This window comes from Parasteatoda tepidariorum, chromosome 5 (assembly GCF_982258835.1).
Source record: "Parasteatoda tepidariorum strain Cologne lab strain chromosome 5, Ptep-v5.0, whole genome shotgun sequence".
NCBI lineage: Eukaryota > Metazoa > Arthropoda > Arachnida > Araneae > Theridiidae > Parasteatoda > Parasteatoda tepidariorum.
In genome coordinates this window covers 26,924,945-26,945,336 of record NC_141759.1, presented here as the reverse complement: position 1 = coordinate 26,945,336, position 20,392 = coordinate 26,924,945, and the positions used below count along the sequence as shown (strand labels likewise).

General features: G+C 30.4%; 1 protein-coding gene and 1 long non-coding RNA gene across 6 annotated transcripts in view; one reads left to right on the top strand and one right to left on the bottom strand.

Moving 5' to 3' along the window:
• LOC139426493 (uncharacterized) overlaps positions 1-20,392 on the bottom strand; it is a 106,964-nt gene that overhangs the window by 18,608 nt on the left and 67,964 nt on the right. The gene's annotated exons all lie outside the window — the stretch shown is intronic.
• LOC107453131 (alpha-tocopherol transfer protein-like) overlaps positions 1-20,392 on the top strand; it is a 70,494-nt gene that overhangs the window by 6,619 nt on the left and 43,483 nt on the right. Inside the window, exon 1 of one of the 5 annotated variants that reach the window (XM_016069827.4) lies at positions 15,590-15,766. The exons of 3 other annotated variants lie outside the window; for them this stretch is intronic. The gene's annotated coding sequence lies outside the window, so the exon portion shown is untranslated. Of the gene's footprint in view, positions 1-15,589; positions 15,898-20,392 lie in introns of those variants that run through there. One more of the 5 variants, XM_016069828.4, reaches the window with a different exon arrangement.

Below are 20,392 nucleotides of genomic sequence, written 5' to 3'. Positions count from 1 at the left end.
TTTTATTACCAATTTGTTGGAAGACTGCAATAATAAATTTTTGCTTTATTTTATTTACCACTTCCTAATTTGAAATAAAAATCATGTAAGCATGCTAAAAACTAATGTGGGTTACTTGCATTAAGGTTAAAGTAAAAGCAAATTTTTTGTTGTTGCATTAAACAAACCAATTATATTCATAAATTAAAAAAATTTTTAAAAGTGTATATTTGCTACTTTCCTATTTTTACTAGATTTTTCTTCAAAGGGCTCTTTCGTAAACGGGTTTACCTTCATAGTGGACCACGTATCGGACTACCCATAAAAAAGGCTTTCAGTTGTAGGAGGCGTTGACTGAGCTGGTGAGAAGAACGAGTATTTAGCTAGAAATAAATAAAGATTAAAAGAATTGTTTTTCAAACACTACATCACTATATAAAAATGATTTAAATTGACATGTTTAAGGTTTAAGTAGACAAAATCATTTCTAAGTTCTGATAAAAATTCGATTTGTTTTAAATATTTTTGCTTTAATTTAAAACCACTAAAAAAAAAAGAAAAAAAAGATTTGATAAACAGCCTGTGGCAGTTAAGACCATATCAACTTGCGATTTAATTTTATGTATGACTCAGACCTGATTTTATCAATTATTGTTCATTCTGAGATTTAACTTAATGTTAGCGCAGCACCTCCCTTCCCTTCCACCACATATTATTCAACTTAGATGAAACAGCAGATATCCATACATGGATAGGTACTCTGAAAAAAAATTGATTAGTTAGTTAGTTAGTTAGTTAAGACCATATCTTCAATCAGTTTTCACAACATTTTGTTATTCTCATCTGAGTGCATGTGATGGTTATATTATATCTATCATCGAAGAGTTGTAATCTAGAGATATATAATCAAAATTAAATTTTCTTACCTCAAAATCTATTTTACTTATCAAATGTTGCGATTAGTTTATTTTAAAAAACAATATATTATTTTCATAAGAAAATATCTATCTATATAGATTTTTTTCTTCTCAAAAACAGTTGGATGATTGATTATATGCATCTTGGTAACAGCTGGATTTGTTTGATTCTCGCAATATCTGAGATATAATATCATCACGCTATATCGCGTGATCGGTGACAAAAGCTTAAAAAAAAACTTTTTTAAATTATAGCTTTAAATTTTTTGAAATGTTTAAAACAACGTGCTCGAATTTACGTATGCTTGAGAAAAATCTACTTAAAATTAATTTTTGTTAACTATTTGCTCAATAAAAAATTACATAATTCGATTTTGTTCCGTATGAAGACTCGAAAACCCTGTCTGGTATATAACTTAATTTCTTCGAAAATCTGGTGAAAAATTCAGTTTTCGCTGGATTCCCCGCGCGAGTATATATGAGATCCGATTCGTTTGAACTTTTTATTACAAATGTATTGTGGTAGAGACAAATTTATTTGCTTAAGATGAATTTAATATTAAAATCCCGTTGTTTATTTTCGGGATTATGAATGTCTTATTTATAGGTAATTAATTTCAAAAATGTAAAGGGAAACGATTATTTATCCGATTGAATATAGTAACAAGAACGCTTTGGCACTTAAGTTGGTGATAATGCTCAATTAGGCAATTAAAAAAATAATTCATTTTATATTTTTAAAATTCTATTTTAATACCAGTTTTATTTTACTGATTTTATTTATATATAAATAAAATTTTGCTTATTAGTCGCTTGTTTACTATTCATCAGTTTCTCCTTCAACTAAATTGAATAGCAACCATTTGAGATAAATGGTAGCTATAGCTTAATCGGTAAGAGGTTTCCACGATCTAGAAAAAATGGAGTGGTAGCTAAGAATTTTCAGAAATAAAACAGTTTTCATTAGAGAATTACGAAATATTTTCCTGAGGTACTATTTGGATTTTAAACTAATTTGATATTTTCTGGTGTTATTTAACCCTTTTTTTTTACAGAATAGCATAGTTTTAAATAAAAGTATACTTCATACTACCTATAAGTACTTGTCAAATCACGCTGATTAGTTAATCTGATCCCAGGTAAATAAAGTAAGTAAAAAGTGGTTGCAATATTTTTATGTTATTCATATAGCGTATAGTTATCAATCGCGTTACGAAGTAAATCTGTCTCCAGATTAACGGTTTGGGTACATTTGACGAATAAGACTCGTTAATTGTTTATTACCAATAAATAAAAAGTGGCGAGTAAAATATTTTGCGGTCAGTCCATTTCAGAAAGAAATAATGTATTGATATCTGCTACATCTTGTAAATGACAAAGCATTTAGTGAAGGTGCCAGATTATTTTAGGTAACAATTTAGAAAAAAAAAAACTTTTTTAATCAAAAACTTATTACTAGGTTTTTAATTTGGTTGTTTCCTCTTAGTTCGGAATTTAAATAAATAGGATCTAAAAAGTTAAAGGTTACATTAACCCCTTGGGGATGGGTGATTCATAAAAGCATTCGTACAAAATCAGGATGTAAATATATAAGAAACGGTAGCTTAAATGTAGGCGTTGCTAATTTGCCAGATTTACTTTGCTTTTACTTTAATTATTGTTAGTTTAATTACACATATAAGCAATGTTAGTTCAAAATATAACTAATTAATTTTATTTTGAACTAAGTAATGGTGAATTAAATAAATCAAACAATTATAATCCCACCCACAAATAAACTGTTAAATAATTACTTTGATTACCAGTTTTATCTTTTTACCCTGGTTGATATGGTTTTATGCTGGCACGTTTTTGTGACAGTCGGCGCGAAAGGGTTAATGCATAAATACGAATTTTATCTTCTTTCCGAGAACGGTTTTCTTTCGTGGAAGGCAAACGAAAACATAATAGAAAGTTTATTCACAAGTAAAAACAGAAAGATTATCAGGACTTATACGCAGGCTTAGTCCAGTCCGTTGGAAGCTCAAAAAAGTGGTGTTAATATACTTTTAAAGAACTTACAGATTTCCTCTTTGTTAACGTTCACTTTAAATTTAAAAATTCTTTTCTCGAGGTGTTTGTTACTAGATATACTTACTTGGAAATATTAAGTATGGTTGCGTGTACAAACTTATGAACACGTTGAATGCTACGCTAATTTTACATGGCTTGCCCGTCTGGCCAAACGGTAAATAACTACAAACTAAATTTGCAAATATTAGACAGATTTTGCTAGTTTTTTTAAATGGTTTAGCAGAAATATCTGTCCTAATAAAATTTTACGCAAAATGCGTAAAAGATATGAATGTAGGTATGAATATTTCGCGAAAAAAAATGCTAAAAAATACCTTTGTTTTTGCTCTTTTCAGTCTTGGTATATATAGGCTTTCAGCCCTGAATAACATTTTTATTGTTTTACAATATTATTGGAATAAGTGTCGCCAAACTATTAAAACTGCGCCAGTAAGGAACATTGCATACAAATAATTCTCAATTTTACGACTTAAAAGTAGTATAATTATTTGGTGTGTAGAATTTATACTTGAAATAATCAAAAACTAATTTAATAATCTACGTTTGGGTGTGTTCAATACAGTCTTTCTAATCATGCATCTAAGAAAAGAGAAAAAGTACTCAGTATTTTTAATTAACTTTATTAATTGTCCTAAAAAATTGCATAACTAAAGCTGTAAGCCGGGTTAATACCTGATAAATACTTACCAATATTTATATGATTTCACAGATCAAATCTAGAAAAAACAATGAAGTGTTTTGTTTGTTCACAATTATATACTTACACGTAGAAGTTTATTGGAATCATTTTAATAAAAATTGCATAATTTTTTCTTTGGCGATTTTGGGTGCCTTTAATACTAACTGTCTCATTTATCTGCATTATGTGATTATCCAGAGACAATTGATTTTTAACATACTGAGTTACACGTAAAACGTGTAGGTATCCACTTTTCACATTCGGAATACGAGAGGGAATAAAAGTCTTCAGGTCAGCTGCGTGCAATGAAAGTTAATTTTCTCGACCTTCTTGATAAGTGGATTTGTTGTTGCTCTAGAACTGCTCTAACTTGTTTATTCAGTAAAATTCATGAAACTTAGTAAAAGACTTTTCAATTCGCTTTTTACTGTTTTTTAAGGTATCAAAATCCAACAATTATTTAGAGCGTAGTTTTTCCAAACTTTTTTTTTGGATCATCTCCCATTTCGCAAAGACAAAACATTTCCTGCAAAAAAAGTTTTTTTTTCAACTCACTTCTCTGATTAATTTAAAATTTTCTATATAAATCTCTTTTAAAACACCGTTAATTTATTGACAATTCCTATTAACTTAAAATTAAAGTATTTCTTATACATAAAAATAGACGATACGTAAAAGCTATAAGTTTTTGCATAAAAGAGACTGATTTGTATTTAAAATTAAGTCAGCCATGCAGTTTACCTTTAAATATTTCATATGGATCTGTAAAAACATTTATGAGCCGAAATGGAGCTACATACACTACATCAATGTTGACTTATACATTTGCTGCAGTGATTCATAGTCAGACAGCTAATATTGTAAGAGAGTTCTGTAAGCAAGTCCAGTTTCCGCAAGCAAAATGTAAAATTATTATGAATTTTAAATTTATTTAAAAAAATTGGTAGTTAATTAAAATTTTTTTTATTCTTAATTTCAACATTTAAAAAATTTCTTGTGTAAGTTAGAAGTCTTCAACGCCCACTGGTGCCCCTCACGTTGTAACCCAGGATTTAAAAACACAGCGTAAGGCTTAGTTTTAAAAATCTTTTCATTTAGTTGAATTCTAGATTAGTTTCTCTAGAAAAACATTTATTGGAACTTTTCTGCATGATTCGAAGCCTTCTATTAAAATTAAAATAGTGGTAAAGGAGCTTTGATATAATTCATTTTATTTTTAATTAAACGAAATATTCGAGCTAAACGAAATACTGTACAATGCAAACAATATAAATAAAAAATATGTGGTTCTAAATATTGGTGTTCAACTTAACCCGCTAAATTCCTCATAGCACTTTCATACAACACTATGCGGTCCGCATATATTTAGTGATAAGTTTACCATGTAACCGGTGTTTATTTTTGTTAAAACCACCTCAGTAGCCGGCAAAAACCTGAAGTCAAAATTCCAAAATCGAGCTTTGACATAGCTCCTAGGTACAAGAGATTTCAAAAAAAATAAACGATGATGACAATTTGACTGAAAAGTGTTATTTTTCAAATATTACAATTTTGAAATATTATACTTTCTCATAGGTTCGTAATAAAGAGAATTTCATATTTAAGAATTTGGTGTAAATCTGCAGAAGGTAGTTGATTTTGAGTGTAATCGGCAAATAATAAGCACATGTTTACATGAAGCTTACACTACATTTTATTTAAAATAAATGAATTAACCAATCAGAAAAGTATGAAAATTAAAATCTGTAATTTAAATAGCCTCATATAGATACCATAAATTTTTTAATGATATAGTCCATTCCTAAATAGAAGTTTACATTGAGCTTACATTACATTTTACAAGCACATTACATTTGTATTAAAGTTACAAGGTTTTTTACAAGTGAAGTTACAGTGCTGTGTGTATATAACATTCATTCAATAGTTCTTCTTCGAATGATATGAAGCAAAGCAATATTTTAAATGTAAGGGAACTTTACACATAAGATTGGTGGTTTTTCGTATTTTATTTGCATAGCATACACGACACCTTCTTCCTATACGTTTATTGGTTTCAGAAATTTGAATCAATTGGTGTTGTTTTAATTGTCTGGATAGCCTCTGAGTTGAATCATGATGTGGACCACGTGACGTAGTTGGGATATCCATATTTTCTTCAGTATCTGGTAAATTACCCTGAATCCAAGCTTCAGATAACTGTAGTAGGAAATCATGAAACTTCAATGTTTTAGTAGAATTCACATTTAAACTCTGAATGCATTAAATAAAGTTGAATGCATTAAATAAAGTTTGTTCGTAAACTCTGAATGCATTAAATAAAGCACAATTGAAAAGGTATAATACTACTTTTTTTTGTCCATTTTATCGTTTTTCTATGTATAGGATAGTAACTGAGATATTGATCAGCTCGATCCACTCCTTTCATATGATGATTGTAGTCAATTATAAATTGTGGTTTTTGAATTCGACGATTGGTTTTTCTGCAAATTTTTCCGGTATCAATTATTTCGGCATTATGAATAGTAGAAATCATTCTTATGTCTGTACTTTTCGCTGTTTTTCGTAATTGTAGAAGTATTTCTTCTTTTCGTTTAAATGCAGTTTCAAAAACTTTCAGCCTTGTCTTTTTCAAAGAGTCCGGAAATCCTCGGTTGCGTCGAATTGTTCCACAAACTCTGATTTTATTTAGAAGTAAAATCTTTGAGAGTTCTACACTGTTGTAGAAGTTGTCTATGTATAATGATGCCACTTTCCCAATGAATGTGCCAATAATTCTAAGATTGTAGTATTTAAACTTTGCCCTGCACCAGAATATAATTTAAAACTTGAAATTTAACCTGTAGTAGAATCGCATAGCATCCGGATAAGAATACCATACTTTGTAATTTTCGAAATTCTGAAATTCAGTCTTCCAAGCCATGGTATCATGCCCTCATCAATGGAAATATTTTGCCCAGGTTTGAAATTTTCTTGGAATTTTTTTGAAAAATAGTTTATTATGTGTTGAATTTTGAAGAGCCAGCCAGCATTGTCAGGAACATTATTATTATCCGAAAAATGTATAAATGCTAATATTTGCTTAAATCTATTACGGGTCATGGTTTTAGAAAATATTGGAGTCTCAATCAAAAGATTTTTTGATCTATAATCGTTTATCCTTGATTTTTTGTCTGGCCCATCAAAATTACTAGAGCAAACCACTTTTATAGTCGGGTATAGCAGTTTTTTGTAAACTTTGAACTTATGGGAATTTTGTGCGTGATATTTGTTTGTTTCCGTAGCAATGAATTTAAATAAATCATCCCCAATAAAAATGTCGGCGAAATCTTCTATCTTATCTGTATTTTTAGGAAATACATTTGGTCCAAGTAAACCTTCGAAATCGTCATTATTTTTAGGTGGATCAAAATCCGACCAGACATCCTCCGTATCTTGATCGCTTTCTTCTAAATCACTCGGCAAGGGTAGCGTTCGATGATTTCTTTGCACTTCTATTTCTGAACCACTTGAATACTCTGCACAATCTGGATTATCTTCTAAAATTATTGAGTCATCACTATCAAGAGGAATATCAAATAAATTATCTACGCATTCATCTATAAAAGTATCCTCTCTTTCGTCTGCCATTATCAAGGGATATGTTTAAAAAATATCAAAACAAAACGCTCATCAGTTTATTAGTCGAATAGATTAAATATTATATCTCCATTATTCCTCTAGTCCTAGTCCTAGTGTTCTGATTTTATTGGGCACCTGGGCCGCGAAGCGGCCCCTATCCCATTCATCTGGAATTTTATAACAGTTTTGGTTGAGCAATGAGGTGAGCAGGCAATGGAGTTGCTCCATTATCCCTCTATACATACCCTCCAACTTATGAAGATTTGAAAATAATTCTTTCTAGTGGTAGCGAACCAAAGTTGAAATTTTTAAAGCAAATGGATCTCTCATAAAACTTTTATCAGAACTTAAGAATCTAGCCATATGGCTTGCACTTTTATAAGTAATAGTGGACAAGTTACGCTAAAATTAATTTTTTTTAAATATTAAGACATTAATTTTGCTACCGTCTGAAAAGAAGACTTCTGAAACTACGGAAATTCCATAGCAGTTGGAGGGTATGCCTCTATATATACTCTCAGAGATGCCAACTTGCGCCGCTTTGTAAAATAGTATTTTCTAGTGGTAGCGAATTTTAAGTTACTTTTAGTTTAGTATTTTTCATTATAAGTAATTCTTTCACGACTAAATATCAAAAATTATAAGTATGATATAAAATGCAACGTTAAAGTATCAAACTACTGGTTACTATATTAAAAGTAAGCGTAACTTTCTTTCTTTAACGAATTTTACTATATAATTTGCTACCACTTTATTGAAACTATTCCAGAAAGCGGAGCATTTGGCATCCCTGTACTCTATTGTCCTTTGACAAAATGTCACATGAATATCAGGTTGCAACGCGCGACATCTATGTGTTGTCATCGGCCACTAACGTTTGGCTTGGACATGGCACCAACGTGTTGTCACCGGCAGCTAACGTTTGGTTTTCATGTGACAACACGTTGGTGTCACAGGACATGAAAGTGTTAATTTCTTAATTAACATACACGGTTAACATCATAATAATTTATTGGTAAGCGTTCAACTCTTTCAGGGTCTCAGCCGCTGGGTCGATCAATTAATAATTTGATAAAGTGGTATATTAAAGTAAGAAATATCTTTTAGTAATAACCTAAATTTACTACCACAACTAAAACTTTTCAAGGACCACGGGAACCCTGAATAACTATAGTGTGATGGCGCTATATCGCATATCATCTAACATTTGAGTGAAATATATTTTCCAGTGGTAGTAAATAAAAGCAAACATTTTGATACAAATAAGAGTTTGTTAAAACATTCATTAGAACTTATAAACTGAACATCAGTGAATTTGACATTTTATATGTAAGTTAAAATTATTAAAATTTTGAATTAGCTACCACTACTAGAATATTTAAAATGAATAATAAAATTTCATGATTTTTAATGATGCTTAGTGTTCTGTAAACGACAAAATATTACAGAAAGCTTTAACCCTTTCGCGCCGACTGACACAAATATGTGACAACATAAAACCGTATCAATCAGGGTAAAAATATAAAACTGGTAATCAAAGTATTTGTTTAGCAGTTTATTTGTGGGCGGAGTTATAATTGTTTGATTTATTTAATTCACCAATACTTTGTTCGAAATAAAACTATTTAGTTATACTTTGAATTAACATTGATTATATATATGATTAAGCTAACAATAATTAAAGTAAAAGCAAAGTAAGTCTGTCAAATTAACAACGACTACATTTAATTTACCGTTTTTTATTTAATTACAACTTGATTCTGATTTTGTACGAATGCTTTTCTGCATCTCCCGTCCCCAAGGGGTTAAAGAACAACAAATACAGGAAGTCGTAGAAATTCATTCCATTTTTATGAACTTCTGCGACTCATCACTATAAATTGCATTCCAATTTATTTACATTTAAAGCTAAAACATTCTTATCATTTATTTTGTAAATAGTGTAAATATTTTTTCTTTATCTTCAATTTGTTCCCTTTATTATGAATCGATTTATTTTTATGTATAACCCAGACTTGATTTTTTGATTATCAATTATTGTTCATTCTGAGATTTAACTTAATGTTAACACAGCACCCCCTTCCCTTCCACCACATATTCTTCAATTTAGATGAAAAAGCAGATATCCATTCCTGGATAGGTACTCTGAAAAACTTGATTAGTTAGTTCGTCTTATCATTTATTTACAATAACAAACTCTTAAAAAAATTTGCATGTTACTCGTCTCTTTAAATAAAATATTGAGTTTTAGTCGTCTGTGGCAACCCTTCAAACAAAAATTTGCAGATTTTCGTCTAATTTGCCAAAGTTTGAGAAAACTCAGCACTGCTTAGTTTTTAATTAAGAGGCGTATTATTTTAGCCTTTTGAATTATTTAGAGGTAATGATGAGTAAAAACTGTATGAATCGAATTTACGACACAGAGAATCATACATTTAAAGACTACTACTCGAAAATGTTTATCTGCTGTCCGAAGCAAGTTGGCATCGCTGAATCGTTGCAGGGCATGATATCTACGACTTCTTTATATCATACGTCTTTACAACCGGAGGCTATTTAAAAGTATTTATAAGTAAAGCTCTAAACATAATAAGTGATAGGAAAGTAAATTTGTAATGAACATTTTTCTAAGAAATTAAAGATAACTTATACCATATAGATAACCCATACCATAAGGATAACCATGGAATACAATATATATTTTCACTTTTTACATATTAAAGTAATGTCTGATCCTCACAATTGGGCATGTTAGGTCGTAAAGGTTCAATATAAGTGCATAAAAATGGCATAGATTTTTAATAAAATATAATTAAAAACTGACTAATCTTAATGGAACTAGAATATAATAAAAAATCTAACAATTACGCAAGATTTTATGCGTTCCTTACAAATTTTTTTTTCTTCCAATGCCAACCTGGAGAATGACCTTTCGTCATACAGGCATCTGAAGGGCAGATTTGTTAGCCACTCTTTCAGGGGCACCATATTAGGTGGGCAAACGTTGCTCCCACAGTAAGAACTGATAGTACAGAGAATAAAAAAACATCCATGCCTTGACCGGAATTTGAACCCAGAACCTTTCTGATGCAAAGCCAGTTCTCTAATCACTACACAGGCCGGTCGACTGTTCCGTACAAATAATATTTTTAATATTTCATCAAAGGTAAAAAAAGTTTTTTTTTAGATTAGTTAGAATATAGAACAATGAGGTGGCATTCCATTTTAGTAATGACTTATTTCTTAATAAGTAAAGTATATGATATTCAGCCCTACGATAAAGTCACTCAAATTTTTAAATTTGTAGATCTGGGTAATTAATGTAAATTTATATTATTCGCAGATCACTTATTTAAAATTTATTCTAATTTAGAAACACGACGTCATTAACGGCATATAATAATACCATGCTATCACCATCTCTATAATATTAAATACTTTATGACATTATGTATTGAGGACATTATGTATTGAGGAATCGTTGAGGATATTAAAACCCAATTGGGATTCGAGCGATTGTTGTTCATCATTAATACTCCTACCAAAAAAACTGATTAGATGTGTTTTTTTCCTTAAAGTTTCTGGGTAAATAACAAACTAATTTGATGTCGAAAAACATCACTTAATTGCTGTGCAATTTAATTTCTTCCAATAAATAAATAAGGAATTTTCACGTTCTTAAATAGCTGATTTCTTAATAGTTTCTTTTCTGTTTCTCGTTGACTTTCGAGAATATTGTACATTGAAGTTTCATCAGGTAATTATGAATGACTTTTGTGTGAAATTTATCGTCTCTTAATATCTTTTCGTCCCGTGCAATCTACTAGAACTTGGGAAGGGGTGAAAATAGAATTGTTTTAACTAAGCGAACCAGTTCACTTGAAGCAATCATTGATTTGAAGCATGGATTGAAGGAATTACAAGATAATTTATTTACTTATGATGTAGAACATAGATTGTTTCGAATAAATCGATGTGATCTAATGTAATACTGATTCGAACCACTAATTCCTATCAGCGGCATTGGTTTCAATAAGCGAACTGGAATCCCTAATTCGAATTTACATAGAAAATTGTTTCTTTTTGTTGAATCGAGTTTTAAACTGATTCAAATCAACTAAATAAGTTGGAATCATATTCGTCAAATCAGTAATTTAAATTAACTTCAAAATGATGATTTGCATGCGTGAATAACTGATCTAAAACCTAACGCTGGTCTCCATTAATAAATTTTGGAAAAATCAACGAAACATAAAGGATTTATTTCTGATTATCAGACCCGTACTTAAAAATAAATGGCCTTGTCCAAGACAAAAAAAAAATTAGGAGTAGAATGTATATTATTCTATAAATTAATTAGAAATTTCGAAACGTTCAAACTTTGAATTCAAATTAGCGTCAAAATGATTATTCGCATTCGTAAATAACTGGTTTAAAGGGGCTGGGATAGGGTTGGTAAGACTTTGGGCTCATGTTCGTGAGATCTTGAAATTGAATCCCGGCCGCCGAAGAATCCCCATATATTAAATGGTGACTGGTGCACTTTTAATCTGTCGTCGTCCTCCATGCTCCTTTAAGTCCTCCATGTTCCCATAACAAATCAATACCGATGGTGATACTGAAGTGAAAATTGGTCGTTCTCTGGTTCAGGTCAAAAATTACGATTTGCGGATTATTGCTTGGAGTATGGATGGGTTTTCCCTGTAAATCGGACTGTAACTTGTGTGTTGATGAAGTCGTATTCTTGGTGATAGATAGTGCCACTGAAAAAGCAACAAACGCACCTTCACAAACGCATCTTAAAACAGCTTGAAGTCCCATAGCAGGCTTCCTGGTATTGGAAAGTAGCTTTAGCAACAACAACAACCAAACGCTGGTCCCTAATTATAAATATTAGAAAAATCAGCTAACATGAACTATTTATTGCTGATTATCAAACCTGTGCTTGTAAAAATGTTTGCCTTGTCCAAGTCAAATAAAATTTTAGGAATGGAATCTATATTCGCCCGTAAATTATTAGAAATCTCTAAAGGTCTTCCTTATAGAATAAATTTCAAAAACATTCTTCTTAACATTCCAGACAAATAAAGAAAATTTTTGCAAACCTCCATAAATTTAAGCAATGAATCATTCTGTAGATATTTAGCAAATAGAAAAAAAATATTCGATTGTTGCGTGATTTATATGCAAAATTCATAGAATTGTAGCAATCATATATTTTAATTCAGTCTCTATGAAAAAAATTGGATGATCATGCTTGAATGTTTTATAAAAAAATTCCGTGTTTGTTTTATATATGCACTGTAATAGAATGCAGAGAAAGATACTTTTTTGATTGTTTTTACTTCATGGAGTTTGCTAAGACAACTCTTAGAAATCCGCCTATTACATAAAATATAACTTAACACGTTCACGCCGAGGAAAAGTGAAAATACTGGTACGGGAAAAGAGAAAATACTGGTAGAAGAGCTATTTCAATATTAGATAATAATCGGGAGGAGTTAATCTATTCTCAACAATAACAATTCACTGTAAGGAAATTTATCATCATCATCATCGAAATATAACTGGGCGCCTGGGAAATTTATCACGGCGAAGAAGCAATTCAATATAAAAATTGCATCCGTTAAAAACAATTGGTAGTTATGGATTTTTATTATTCCCGGAAAAAAACTAAAAAATGAAATTTATTGTTACCAGTTTTTACTCCGTTCCGCTGTCAACATAAAACAATCTAGCGTGACCCACGGGTGGGTCACCCCGGCGTGAACGTGTTAAAGAATTTGTATTCCTTTCATATTTTGATAAGTTATATTATTTTGCCAAGATGTTGAGACTCTTAAAAGGTAATTATTAAAATACTGTTTTAATTTAAAGGCTTAAAATGCTTTTAAGTGTAAATATTCTAATTACAAAATGCTAGGAAATTATGAGGAACATAAATACGAAAAATATTTTAAAGGTGCTTGGGTATGAAACATTACGAAGTATAACAGCTGCGCACTGAAATTAACTCCGTTGCAAGTTAAGAAAAGACCATTGCGGTATAGGATTTAAGTAACCATCCGTAACTGCATATAGTTTCTTTTTATTTCGTTATCAAAATATACAAATATGCTTTCAAAACACTTTACAAACTAATAATTTTTAAAAGTTAAACTCGTCGAACAGAAATTTAATTCGAGCTATCTTTTATTTTATATATTATAGAGTTATTGAAAAAAAAGGTTATAGTTTCGTAGTCTTACTAGAATACTGGACTTGGCGACATATTTCGATAAATAAGGATCATTCGTTCATGAAAAAGAAACAATTATATGACTTTGCAAAATCATGGGATTTGATTGGACCATTGAAAATGGCACGTCTTATGTTGATATGCTCTTAACAAATCAAATGCGAGATAAAGAATTTTTTCTTTTGTTTTGTTGTAGAAGAAAATCGTCTACAAGAAGCAATATTTATTATTCTTTTATCTTTTAACACGTTCACGCCGGGAAAAGCGAAAATACTGGTACGGGAATAGAAAAAGTACTGGTAGAAGAACTATTTCAATATTAGATAATATTCGGGAGGAGTTAATCTATTCTCAGCAATAACAATTCACTGTAAGGAAAATTATCACGGCGTAGAAGCAATTCAATATAAAAGTTGCATCCGTTAAAAACAATTGGTAGTTATGAATTTTTATTATTCCCGGAGAAAAACTAAAAAATTAAATTTATTTGTTACCTGTTTTTACACCGGTGCTCCGCCAAGATGAGACAATCTAGCGTGACCCACCGGTGGGTCACCCCGGCGTGAACGTGTTAAAATACGAACAGAAATACGTATATTTGTTACGATTTTCAGATATCATTTTTTAAAAGTTCTTATTACTTGTTAATTGATTATTAGTAAATGACTGTTACTATTATGATTAAGAAAACAAGAAAAAAGGCTGTGTAACATCGTTTCAAGAGATGGCGATATTGATATACGTTCGCGTTAACAGCTTTGGCATCTATTTGGCCTGCACTATGATGCAAACAGATTCTCTTTATAGGGATAATGGTTTTTTGTTTTAACTTGCAACAGTATAACGATTTTACATTTCGACACAAATATTAGAAGTGTAAAGTAATTACAAGTAATATCTTAATCCTTAGATGTGAACAAACGGTGAATATTTTATTCGGACTACCATTAATTGACCTTTGATTCATTTCTCGTCCTGTCCTCTCCCTATTCATCACAATTAAATAAAAAAAAAATTTCATATTAAACATTTTATTTTTCACTTTACAACCGTCGTTGAACAGCAGACCCAATTTTTTTGGGTTTATGACTACTAATGTTCACCTCCATAGCTTTGAACTCTACCCAGAAGACAAGGGAACTCCTGGATTAAGTATTGGAAGAAATTTTGCCTTTCGTGGAGAACTTTTTGATAGACCTAACTCGCATTTGCGTTACCATGGGTGAAAGCGAGACGGGAAGGAGATAAAACTGGTATAAAGCCATTTTAGTTTTAACTAGTTTCCGGGAGGAGTAAATCTATTTTTTTTTTAAGCTGTTTAATAATATCTTTTCTTCCTGGGGGGGGGGGACGCAGTTTAATATATATGCTGTAATAAAAAAATCTTGACAGTTACAGAATTTCAGTTTTTTCGAAAAAAAAATACTAGAATGAAATGTTTTACGCTCCAGTTTTTGCTTTTTTCCGTCTTGGTATATATACATGCTTTCAGCCCTGTGCATTACATAATACCTCGAAGGGAGGCGAGGCAGTCTGCCACAAAACCTCTTCTCTCTCTTAAACTTGTTTGTTCAATCTCACTACTTCATTTTAATTTTCTCTCAGTATAAGATACTGAACCCCAACTTTCACCTTTCAGTTGCGCTTCGGCGATTTATTATTTATTTCCATTCAGATGAATTAGTTAGAGCCCCTAGCGGGGCTGATGCTAAGATAACCATCACATATGAGTATGAGTATGTGCGTTACATGGATAGAAAAATCACGAAAATCTCCCACGGTTAGCCTGACGGCAAGGGGACTCTGAGGATACTGTACGTCAGCACTGTGGTCAGTGTAAGCCGGGTGCGGAATTGGTATCGCAGCCATCGCTGGGATTCGAACCTGGTTCACCTCATTGGAAGGCACACGCTTATATCCCCTGAGCCATCACGGCTTCATATTAAATATTAAAGAAATGGTTATCTTGGATGAATAATGAAAAAAATATCGGCTCAGTTTCTTTGATGACTTCATCTGATAACCACAGGTGAAAGCACTATTGTTTCGAACTGCGCAAAGATTCAAAATGGGAACACTTGATTCACATCAGTTATTGCCCTTTTGAATTGAAAGTTCAGTTTTTAGAAATCTGTAGCAGAGATAAAAATTTGCTCAAAATATCTCAGTGTGTATCTGAAAATAAGTTATCTAAATTCTTCCTTAACTTTTTTTTACGATAACAGATGTAATGTTTTATCGGGTCTTCAGCTTTTTTAACAGGTAAGGAAAATATTTTACGGTGAATTTAAGTTCTGGCAAAATTTCAAAGTGATTTTGAGCAACTGATTTTTCCATTCTCAGTTCACTACAACTAAGAATAAATATTTCTTAGTAAGAGCGAAAGACGTCAGGTATGCTATAGTGTTTTGTATAAGTGCCGATATCAATATTTTTAATACATTATTAAATCAATATACAACGGAAAATCAATAATAAAAGTAACATCATTTTGCCACCAACTAATTTTCTTATAAGAAGTTACTTTAAAATTTCCAGATTTAAATTAACATACCTCTTGTTGAATACTTTAAGCTAATGAAATTTTCTAGCCACTTTTCAGATATTTCTTTTTTTTTTCCTTAGTTATTACTAAATTATTAGATGAACTAGTAATTTAGGTCATAAAATGTATTTTAGAATATTTTACAGCTATACTAATTTAATCAATGAATAAAAATTAAAAAACGACTTCTTAAAAATTCGATTTCTTAAGTAACAATTCGACCGATTTCGCACAAATTTTGTATTTTACCATGTAAAATTATATTCTTTAATTCTATTCAAAAATTGTGTATCTAACTATTCAAAATTTTTTGAAAATATTATTAAATAATATAATAAAAAATACATATTTACAAAAAGTTATTTGTTTAATGGAATTATTTTTAAATAAACGATTTGAATAATTTGTGAGAAGTCGGTTGAATACTTTCAGAGGACAAGTCGCAAATTTAAAAAAGTCTTACATTTAAAATTTAATTTCTCAGAAACTATTCAACCGTTTTCACTCAAATTTTGTATTTTTCCATTTAAAATTGCAAAATGATGTAAAACTTTGCATACCTTACAGTTAAAAATTTTTTCGACTATTATCAAATAAAATAATAAAAATAATAATTCCTTACTAAAGTTTATTTTTTGCAATGAATTATCTTTGGATGAAGAAATTTTATAATTAAGTGCAAAAATTTTTCAGTTCGCTTAAAAAATTCTCGAGATATGGCAAAATACACAAAAAGTAATAATACTAAGGGGTTCAAACATAGGATCGCTGACCTGATCAAACTTTGGCGACCATATTTCCCAGATTGCGGCTACCCCGTACAATTCGGGGTAAGAAATCCTTATCAATTGAAAAAAAAGTTATACTTATTCGGAGAAAATACGATTTTTTTTGTCTGATTTCGTAACTTAAAATATCGTCTGTACTAATTCATTAGCATATTTGAGGTCACCCGTACCACTAAGATTGAGCCCTAGTGTGAATATTCGATTAAAAATTAGAAAGGGTGGTCCGTTTATTTATTTATTTATTATTGTTATCAGAGATACCAACTTGTCCCGCTTTGTAAAAACATGTTTTCAACTGGTAACGAAATTTAAGTTATTTTTAGTTTAGTATTTTTCAGTTTGAGTAATTTTTACACCGCAACAAATCAAAAATTTTAAGTATCAAATGAAATGCAACTTCACTTCATTTGTCTTGTGGCTCTTCTAAGGAGTAAGCGCAATCATACTTATTCCACAACTTTTACTATTTAATTCGTGGTCGTCCGTCTACCGAAGCGGGGATGCTACCCCCTCCTCAGAGGATCAAAATTGTGAAGGTATGTCTTCGGATCATCCTCAGGGATGTTTCCCAGACCTTCACCAATAGCCCATTGTGAAGCTCTAGTGCGACGTAAATAAGCTACAACTGTTTAATTCACTAGCAATATATTGATAACTACCAATAATTAAAACTTTTATTGATTACTACCAATGATTAAAACTTTTATTGATGACTAACAATGATTAAAACTTTTATTGATTACTACCAATGATTAAAACTTTTATTTATGACTACCAATGATTAAAACTTTTATTGATGGCTACCAATGATTAAAACTTTTATTGTTGACAACCAATGATTAAAACTTTTATTGTTGACAACCAATGATTAAAACTTTTTTTGATTACTACCAATGATTAAAACTTTTGCCGAAAACGGAGTATTCGGCATCTCTACATTATTATTATTGCACACTGTATTACAACTTTTTTTTGTTTTTGTATCATGTACTTCTTTACATTATTGTGAAATTTGAGATAGGAGTAAAAATGTTTTTTTTTTTTTGAAAATGCGGTTAGTGGAGCTTTATATGATGCAGTAATTCGGGAAATAGTTTTCGTGTCGCATGTCTTAAAAAAGTACTTATACGTGAATATTTGAATGACCGGATGTAGTGCTGCATGTATCTCTTTTTTTTATTTCTGTTTCACCAATCTTGTTACTGTGATTCTTAGTTGAGATTTTACGAGAGAGAGTAAAAGTTGACCCTGACCTTGACCAAGTCAAGCAAATCTAATTGCAAACGGTATTGAACTCAGTTTTTTAAACCGATTGTTTATGTTTTCACTTAGTTTTGTGATGCGTTTTCATTCATCGAGTAAAATAGCCTTCTCCAACTTCGACTGATTGGCGAGGACTCATCAAAATATTCCATTGATTAGATATGAAACTAGTGCTATGTCAAGGCAATGGCCTGATTTAAAGTAATGTTTCGCCGCAACTTTTGGCAGATCGTAAGGATTGTATGCCAAAACACTTAGGTGATAAGTAACAAAATAAATAAATAAACAAATAAAAACCAGGTGTTTATTGGGAAAGGTGAATTCTTTATTTGCTTTTAATTGCCACGTTAGACTATTTTTATTCACATAGAAAATATGCTATAAATGAATTTGTTTATTATATAATTTAATATTCAGTTTTGATTTTTCTTTTAAGCATTATTATGGTATTGATTGTGGAGAAATTATAATTTCTGTGATAATGTAATAACCAGTCACTAATCAGGATTTGTATACAAAACTGATAAGTTTTAAAAAGTGTTTACTTTAGTTAATTTTCCACTTTTCATTAAAAAAAATTTGATTAATATTTGCGCAGTGTAAAAGTTAGGAAAAATCAATGTTTCAAAAATTATAAGTTAATTTAATTTTGATTGCTAGTTGAATATCTGTTCTCTGTAAAGTGCGAAAAAAAGTAAATAATCAATAAATCAGTATTACTCAACACTGCGAAATTACACACAAAGCTGAAAGACAATCAGGGGGTGGACAAGATAATGGAAAACTTCTATGCTAATGCATTTTTTCATATTTCTCAATAAATACTTGCAGAATCAATTTATAACTTCAAAAGTCATACTTTTTCTTATTAGATCCCAAATACGATTTTCTACAAAATTAAGAAGAAAAAAAACTTCACATTTTCCCCCCGCATTCGCAGTATTAAAGAACTACTTTAATCACTCATATCTTGCGCAATTTTGAATGAATTTTCTCAAATTTTAAAGCAATAATTTGTAACTAATTTTAAATTGCTCTAAGGATTTTGTTCAATTTTATTGAATATTTTTAAAGTTATAGCAAAAAAAGCGTGAGACAAAAAAAATTAGGTTTTTATACAAATGTTCCTATCTCCATAAATGTTTAAGCTCGGCTCACGAAATTTTGTGCTATCATTACACATAATAACCAAAACAATTGCTACATTTTCCGGCATAGGGTGTTCATTAACACTATTTTCCGTTTGTAATTTATTGTCGGTCCCTCAAATGACTAAAAGATTTAAACTTCATTGATAAGAGATGAGAAATCTCATGATCGTAACACTTCTGAAGTTATGAAATGATTCTTTGAGTATTTCTTGAGAAATATGAAAGGTGTATTAGTGTTGAAGTGTTTCCATTATTTTTTCCACTCCTGTATACAAATACAATAAATTAAGCTAAAACAATTCATCCTTTTTTTAAATTTTTATTATTTGTTGCCCTTTCCGGTAGCTTTATGTTATGAAATTAAGTAAAATAGGTTTTTAGAAGTTTATCCTTTCAAAATAAGGATTATAATCAGTACGATTTGACATAATGATTTTGTTCGAGTCTAGTTGATAGTCGAAAATTATCATAATAAACAGTTTTTCCTGTACATATTCTTTTCGGTTGTCCGTAAAAACCTATTTCAGAGCAGATAACTTAAAAGATTATTCTAAAATTGCTCTTACTATTAAGATTCTAATTTTTTTATAAACATTGTATAGAAAAATCTGCATATATTCATAACTATTTTCCCTAAAAAATTGTAAACGTCGCTGCTGTTTTCATTGTTTAGCTTAATATACATTTTGATGAAAAAAAAACTCCATATTCGTTAATTAGTTCGAGAATAACTAACTGTTAAATCTTCTGTAAAAAATACCCTGTGGGCCACTTTGCAGTCTAGAAAGGGGCACTACAGATTTGAAATGGACTAACTAAAAAGCCATTTTTATTTGAAGAGCTGAGTTGATGAACCAGATAAATGACATTTTCCGATTGGCTATATTCAGGGTAAGATGAAAAACAGTCACATCCAAACTATTTGCAAGCATACTCAAAACAAATGTGGATTAGTTAAGTTAAAATGAAAGTGTAAGCAAAAACAATTTTGTTACATTAAACATATCCATATTGATGCGACCATTTTATGTTTTTTTTTCTCAGATTACTAAATATCCCAGAAAATGTCACTTACATGGTTCATCCACTACGATCTTTATTTGTGAACTTAATTTGAGATTTTTTTTTCGAAATTCTAATT